Source organism: Ipomoea nil, unplaced genomic scaffold, assembly GCF_001879475.1.
Source record: "Ipomoea nil cultivar Tokyo-kokei standard unplaced genomic scaffold, Asagao_1.1 scaffold0980, whole genome shotgun sequence".
Classification (NCBI taxonomy): domain Eukaryota; kingdom Viridiplantae; phylum Streptophyta; class Magnoliopsida; order Solanales; family Convolvulaceae; genus Ipomoea; species Ipomoea nil.
Genome location: NW_017617408.1, coordinates 816,223 through 825,094, shown reverse-complemented (window position 1 = coordinate 825,094; position 8,872 = coordinate 816,223).

The following is an 8,872-nucleotide window of genomic DNA, read 5'->3' as shown; positions in this document are numbered from 1 at the left end:
GGCGATCTTCTTCAGAGCGTCGGTCTCATTGGCTAACAGCGCCTGGCGCTGAAGATGTTGGATCGCTCGAGATAGCTGCAAGAGGAAGCACGTTAGCTCGAGCGACTATAGTTATGAAATTAAAGAAATAATGAAATTATACCTCTACTAAGTCATGGCCGCTTTTCTCGGCCACCTGTCCGGGCGTGAGCTTGCTGAGGTCCTCCCTGACCGGTCTAAGATTGTCGATTCGGGTGAGGATAGAGTCGCTGCCCGTGACAGCTCCGCTCGGGGGGTTGTTTTGTTTCCGTTGGCGCTCGAGTGCGCCCCCCTCTTCCGTGTTCGCCACGGTCGCCGTCTCCTTTCCCTTATGACTGACGGCCCGAGGAGCCAGGACATCAGTCGTTATGTCCTCGACCACGGCCCCTTCAGCCGTGGTTATTGTGGAAGCGCCTAGTGGGCGAGCGGTCGGGATAGGGTCGCCCTCGGTTTCTTTATTGCCGGATGATCCGGCATCGTTCTTCTTCTTCCCAAGCGTTATTTTGGCTTGGGGGGCTCGGGGTGCGCTACCCGACTGGAAGCTGCGTGGAGGACCCATCTCTGCAAATAAAATCATACGGTTAAAATAATAAATCAAAGTTTTAATCGGGAAAAATTCTGGTCGGGAAGGTTAGATTGGTGTTAGACCTTTCTTGGTCGGTTTAGCCCGAGAAGCCGCTACTGCTATCGATACGCCCGTTGGTCGGGGTTTGTACTTCTCCTCTAGGTCGTATTGAGGTGGCGGCAGTCGGGCAGCGTCATAGCTCTCCCTCGATCGGAATATCTTGTATTCATTGATCTCACTGGAGATCCGAAAGACTGCATCTAGGAGGGCTTGGGTCTCGATCGGCTGGACTTGCCTCGGATAATGCGTTCCCCACGTCCGGTTGACCGGGAGAATCCAAGGGTCGTATTCGACCGAGAATATGCGGTTCTTCCACCCGCGGTTGTTCCCGGGCAGATTGTCAATTGTACATAGGTCAGCTCGGGACTGAATCATCAAGAAGCCGCCCCCATACTTCGCCGCCAAGGGCTTGACCTGGTAGATGAAGTTGAAGAACTCTATCGAGCATGCGACCTCATGCCGAGCGCATATCTAGGGAAAGCATGCTAGGATTCGGTGGGCGTTCGGGCATATCTGGGTGGGTAATACCCGGTAATAGCCCAAGAACGCGGTTAAGAGGCCGGAGAAAGGGAAAGTGATCGGGGTTAGTAGGGAATCATAGTGCATCCCGATCCACTTTCCTTGGTGGCGTTCCTTTATGTTTCCTAAGGATCGTCGGGTGTCGAATCGAACCCGACCGTTCAGCCTTTCAGCAATCCTTGCTGCTTCGCCGGTCGTCAGCAGGTATTCTTGCTACTCGACGCTTTCGCTGTTAAGGAAGATTAGCTCCGGTCCGACGGCCGGTGCGATCGGCTCTTCTTCGATCGGGTCTGGTGTGGTTTCCCGATCGTTGGTTGCGGTAGAAGCCTCGAGGTCAGCTCCTATTGTCCGTGTGGGCGTTTCCCGAACGTCCTCGTCCGGATTTCCTCGGCCACTTGTTGAGGTGCCGTTGCTACTGTCACTTTCGCTGCTCGAGCTATCTGAACGACTCGACCTTGATGAGCTCTCTGAGCTGGAAGAGTGGTGGCGCCTGGGAACTCTGTGTGGTCGTTGAACGACCTCGATAGCTTCAGGCGAGGAGGCCTCTATTTCTATTTCCGCGCTAAGTTCCTCGACCGCATCGTCGTAATCCGCTCCCGAGATATTTTGACTATCTGAACTTGACATTTCCTAAAGGAGACGGTCGCGTTTTCAGCAGGAGGGGTCGATTATGGTTCGGTCGAGGTTAGTTGGCTGCCGAAGTTAGCCGTTGTGCGAGTAAAGTAAAAGATAAAAGAAAATAATAGGAAAACGAAAGCTTACCTATCGACTGCTGATTGATTGAAGTGGTTGAAAGATGTTTGCTCGATCGACGCACAGTGCAATTCGCTCGGGATGCTCCGATTGCCTTTCACGAGTTGGTAAAAGTTCAAATGAACCTCAGAAGGGCCTATTTATAGGAAAATATTTGGGCCGGAAATGCCCCACTTGCGCGATTTGACCGTTACAGACTCTGAGGCGCGCAGAAGCGGATACGTGGCACGACAAGTGACAGCTGTCCGGTCGGGATTGCAGGTCGAGTGATTGGACCTTTTCATCTCGTCCCGTTTTTTCCCGAGCGGTCAAAAAGGCCTGGGCTGGGGGGCTTTTGGTAAGATATATCCCGACCGACATGCCTCGGTTTCTCTTGTTCTTTGTGCAGGTTTGACAGGTTGGATATTCTTATAGAAGACGGTCGGACCCGACCGGTGGACTTCCCGACCGATTGCCTTCGCCACCCGACTAGCTACACTTGTTAAGGATCTCGAGAAGAGGCACGTGGCAATATTACACGTTGACAGAGAGGGCTCGTGGGATGGTGACGCGTGGATGCTATGTGGGTTACATGCTGGCCGGCCGGAGACGTCTCCGGCCTAGCGGCTATAAGTACCCGCGACGGCTATAGTGTGGGGGACTTTTGGAACGATCGATAGATTATCTACAGAGCTGCCCGACCGCAGTCAGTCGGCCCTCGAGATAATCACTTAGATTGTGTTAGGTCCTTCTTGATCAATAAAAGACTTTATTTGCTTTGACTTGATCGTATTAAGTACCTTGACCGCTTAACACGTGGGATTAGTACTATCAGGTATTATAGGTTACCTATGAATTAATTAATCTCACACCAAGTTAAACAGAGAAAAAAATATCTTATTATAATTAATTTTTTTAAAAAAAGTTTAATACGGAGTACAAAACATAAGTGAAATTAAATTAATGAGTTATAATGAAAAGGGAATGAAATATATATGACATCTAGTTGCTCCTCTATGTGGGAAGTTCTGGATTCGAGCTTCAAGGGAGGTGGACTATTGGCTCTTTGTGTTTCAGTAGATTGAGAAAGTAATTATGAACAGATACTATGTTAGTAGTACTCCAATAAAATAAATGAAAAAAAGGAATGTAATATATATGACTATATTAAACTTTAATAATTATCTGATGTGCAATAATTGCAAATGCATTTACTATTTTACTTTAATTAAATTATTATTTTTTATGCTTAAGTGATCCTAATTTCGTCAAATTAATCTCAAATTCACGGGACCCTGCACAAAGATCCAATCTACATCTTCTAACATATTAAATTTTTTTCTCATTCATATTTTCAGTGGGATTCGAACCCCTCACTGATGTCTTTTATCGTGACATAGTCAAGCAACGAGCTTAATTAAATTATTAATTAGAGAAATTATTGATTCTTAGTTATTAAATGCATGAAAAAATAACACTTTTCATTCTTAATTATATGAAAATACTTCTTTTCCTCCCTCAAATATAGCAATCATATATTTTGGATACAAGTGTTTAATTTTAGTATACTAAAGGTTCATTTAGTGTACTTTATTTTTAGTGTATACTATATTACATTTTTAGTATTGGACCTAAAAAAATAAACTTATAGTACACTAAAATAAATATTTAAGAGTAAATTTTCAAATTGATCCCTTGAATATAGTCATTTGTTAATTTGTGTCATTGTCTTTTTCGCAACTTAATTTGGTCTTTTGACTGTGAAAATTTTACTCAAATTCGTCCCCAGGGATGCGGTCGATTAGGCATTAAAACCAATGGCAAATTCGTCATTTTAGTTGTGTTTATCCTATTCTCCCCAATTTGATCCTCTGACCATAATATATATATATATATATATATATATATGTTAATTTCAAAATTAATATAGCTCGTTGAATTTCATTCTAATATTGAATTACATTTTTATCCCCAGTAAACACTTCTAGTTTTGCCCGACAAATTATACAATGGATCAGGGTTTATCTTGAATTGTGAACTTGATCCCAAAAATATCAAGATTATATGTATACAATTAACATATTATGTGCATTCGTTAATTGTTCTTGTGCCTATGAATAAATTGTTGGCACATAATATGTTAACTGTAAGCACATAGTATATTAACTGGAAGCACATAATTGTAGGCACATAAATAATGTATCTAATACAATTAACATATTATGTATCTGTAGTTAATAAATTATGTGTCTGCATTTAATAAAGAGAAAAGGGTCAAATAGGCCCCTAAACATTTCGCGAAAATTTAATTAGCCCCATGAACTTTTTAAAAGTTCAATTAAACACATGAGCACACAATTTTTAATCAGTTGACCCCATTAGCCGGTCACTTCTCAGGTAAAAACCGGTAAATGCTCCTATGCGTTTCACATAAGCGTTGGAGTGGGTACTTGGCTGCCACGTAAGCATAAATAAAAAAAAATTAAATTAAAGAAATTAAAAAAAAAAAAGGATTTAAAATCACGTTCAGCCCTAAATAAACTTGAGGATGTGAAGCAACAAATTCTCACAAAGAATGATGAACTATCGCGGGAATTGACTGAATCCCAAAACTTGGTTGCTGTTCTGCAGGCACAATGTAGTGAGTTTGTAACTGATTCGAAGAGTTCAACTTTGCGGATGGGGGGGGGGGGGGGGGGGGGGGGGGGGGGGGGGGGAAATATGCATCTGAAAAGTAGTTTGGAATTACAAAGTCTAAGATCAAGTAATTTTTTATTTATACTTATGTGGCATTTAAGTACTCACTCCAACGCTTATGTGGCGCGCAACGGGGCATTTACCGGTTTTTACGTGAGAGGTGACCGATTAATAGGGTCAACTGACTAAAAATCGTGTGTTCATGTGTTTAATTGAGCTTTTAAAAAGTTTGTGGGGCTAATTGACTTTTCGTGAAATGTTTGTTGGAGATAATGAACCACAATCGATTTAATATCCCAAAAATAATATTTATATATACACACACAAGTATATAAAATATTATTGGATATTTACCCGAAATATATATACACACACAAATATATATAAACGGATCCGAAGGTTATATATACATGTATATCTACGAAAAAGATATACCAATATATATTAACCAAAATTGAAACTAATAATCCTCGGATTATAAGTCCAATCCAACTAATATATCAAAAGATAGAGAACAGATTTTTGCTTAAAAGCATAATCCAAACGAGAAAGAAGGAGAAGGAAGAAAGAAATGTACGAGTTAGGCGAGTGCCATTCTTTCCTTAAAACCTTATTTGCCACCTCCCAAAAGTGCTAGGAGCGTTGTGGCCTAGGCTTCCCAGGATAAAACGTACAACGGTTCGACGTTTGAGCACCCAAACGAATGAACTTGGCGAACAAGAGCATGGGACGAACACGGCTACAAGAAGGGAGTAGGAGCAGAGATTTTGGAGCTGGGAAAACAGAATTTCAGTGTTGTGTGTGTTGTTTTCAGTCTGTGTTGAAACACTGCTGCTACACCCCTTCTTATATAGGAGGTAAGGAATCAATAGCATTTAGTTTAGCATTTAATCCACGATTTGTAACACCTGAAACAGCCACCATTATTGAGATTTAACTCAAAAATTCAAAAGGTGGAATTAATACAAGATTAATCCTGTAACAGTCCAGAACCAACAAATGGTCCGCGCTGTTTCAGCTCAGTTACTTTCGGGATGCACGAAAGTTCGTGCTTCAGTGCACACGAGACTGAACTCTCGTGTGTGCTCACAACACGAGAGTTTGACTCTCGTGTAAGTCACACGAGAGTCTCGGGTGATCTCTCGTGGTGTGGCCATATAGTGTTGGAAAACTGTACAGAAATTGGCATAACTTAGCCCGCAAGGCCAGCCAATTTCCGGACGACAATCGTGCCCCCAGGTGCCGGCGCACACGAGCTCAGGCTTGAATCAAGCCTTTTTCAATCTCGTCTAGTTGGAATTTGATTTGCACCCCCCCCCCCCTCCCCCCGCGCGAGAGAGCCTCTATGCTATACAATTTTACAAGCTCTAAAAAAACTCTTGTATAAAAGGGGGGTGAAATCCTCTTTCCAAATCAATGTGGGACAAAGCTCACTTTTCCCTTACATTTTTCCAACTCAATGGATCTACTTTGAGAATCAATATCTCATTCACCCATTATCCGTTTTGAGCGTACAATATATCAATCTCTTCGTCTCACTACGAAGAACCCGAATCCACTTTGACCCGACCCAAATTGGAAGTGGACCCCACTGATAATTGTACCACAAAATAGCCACTTAATGTGTCATTTTATGCCATTTTAATGCTATTTTTCCAACAATCCCCCACATGAATGAAAAATTGATTTTCAGGGTATTTTGAAATCGGAAACAACTGTGTTCAAACGGTCGATCCCTGCATAGGATAGGTAGGGATCACTATACCCTTTGAACCTTCCCTTGTAAAGACATGTTTACTCTACTGGCTGTACGGTAGAACGCGATGTCTTTGAACCGACTGCCGTTTGTGTAGACGATGACATATCTCACACAGGAACCTCCCAACCATGCTCTGTTCTCATGAGTGTGCCCATTTTGGTCGTGGGTCACCGTCCTGGTTCTGCAAGAGTTTGTGAAGAATTGTGCCCATCAATTCTCCTTTGAAGCGACCCTCACTTCTCTCTCACATAGGTGATTCTTTTCCGAGTATCCCGCATACTCACACATGTCAACCGACATTCGAATCATTAAAGCATCAACATGCTAACCTAGCGCGGGAGTCACTGTTCTAACGAGGAGTGGTGGGGAGTCCGAGACCCCCACAGTGACACGCTCCGTTCCATAATTTAGTTGTCCCATTGAACCTAGGTGCTAGCTAGGTTGGGTGTCCACTATAGAACTTTTAGTCTAAGGGCTTTAGACCCATTCCTCGTTCCAATTTCTCCACAACCATTTGCTTACCCTCGGGAGCGAGTTAGCGGCCGCTACGTTATCTTTTGACATCACGTAGTCAATAGAGATAACCCCCGTTGTGAGAAATTGTTTAATGGTATTATATCTACGACTTATAAGTCTAGACTTACCATTCCACATTTAACTCTGTACTTAACCAATTTTGGCTTGACTATCACAATGCACACAAATTGGAGGTACGAGTTCACCACTAGGAACATTCTCGAAATAATGGCTTAGCCATTCGGCCTACTCGCTCGCGACACGAGTGTAAGGCTCTCAGCTTTGATCCCGTCGGATCTTAGCTATCACAAATTCATTTCGAGAATTTCCGTCCAACCGACTGCACTGGCCTACGTAAAGACGTAGCTTTTGATGGACTTAGCGTCCTTTGATATCCGTGCTATACTTTCCCAGTATGGCTAGATATCCACGTTGTGCAGTCCAAAGTCACAAGCATACATAAGTATCTCATAACTTCCACTATTGCCTTCTAGTGCGTAACACTAGGGTTACTCGTATGTCTACCGAGTTCGTTAACCGCTAAGGCAATATCCAGCCTAGTACAACCTATTAGGTACAATTAAACTACCAATAATCTGAATGTATTCTCCATGAGAAGTACAATACTCGTGATTATTGGCTAGTTGTACGTTAGTATCTAACGATGTCCAAGCCACTTGATTAACATCCTTTGCAAGGATTTAATCAACACAATGAGATTGGCTTAACACGAGACCATACGGTCTTCTCACAATTTTAATCTCAAGGATTAAATCTGCCAAGCCCACACCTTTGATCGCATGTCAAATCTCAAATTTAACATGTTCTCGGTAGAATTGATCATGTGATCGTTACTACCCACGTTGAGTTTATCGTGTATAGACAAATAGTGATAACCTCATCTATCATACGCATTACGTAGACATTTATCACATTTGTTTATACTGAACTAGTGACACATCATTGTATGATAAAAACTTACATGCCAAGTACTAAGGCAATTGTTTCTTCAAACCAAACAATGATCTTACCAGTTACACACTTTCTTTCCATAGCGCGGAACCACGAAACCCTCGGGTTGTTCCATGTCTATTAAGAAAGCGATACATCCATTTCGATAAACTTCCAAGTTTCGCTAAACAGCTCTTAGGAAGTAGCATCCTAATGGATTTCATTCTCATCACAAGAGAATATATATTGAAGTAACTGTGGCACTCCCATTGCATGTAATTTAAAATTACAAGCTCGGCCATTTTACTTCGATATAACCAACCGATTTTATCTTCCGACTAGTGATCCGTTTAGGATCTAGAGGTTTTACAACCCGAAGGAAGAACAACCAGTTCCAAGTATGATTCTTTTAGATAGAATCTACTTCACGCTCGGTAGCCTCTCTCGGGTTGGTCCATCTGTAGAAGTCACAACTTCTACATATGTTCGAGGCTTGTTTTCTAACAACCTTGTCAGAAAATCCAATTTATTTTCTAGTAAACAAGTTAGAATATGCGCGTCACATTCTAGCATGTACGTCAGAAAACCTGGACCAAGGGATTTTTCAATCCTGGCTCTCTTGCTACGTCTAGCTTTGAGCTCAGGTTCTCTTTCATACCCTTCAACCATAGCTACGTCGAAAGTTCCTTTCAACGTGCTAGGTCCTTTATTGAACCTTCACAGAAATTACATCTTCAAAGAACGATGAATTTCTTGATTCAGTTTATTGTGTTCTTATGTACATCCAAACTATAGGACTCGTGTACTAAGAACCCAATATACACCTTTGGCAAGATACCCCGACATTTCAGGCATTAGTAGGAAAATTTCCTACGTACCCACAATTCGTAAGAATTTCATACGGGTAACCTTATTTAAAAGGTACTTACTTGTCCAAAGTATTGTCTCACCCCACATACCTTGAGGTAGACCCGAACTTATCAACGTCTTGATATTTACGTTCGGCAACAGCGTTCGATCGATTGAGGTGAATACCGTACCGTACTCTCGAGTAC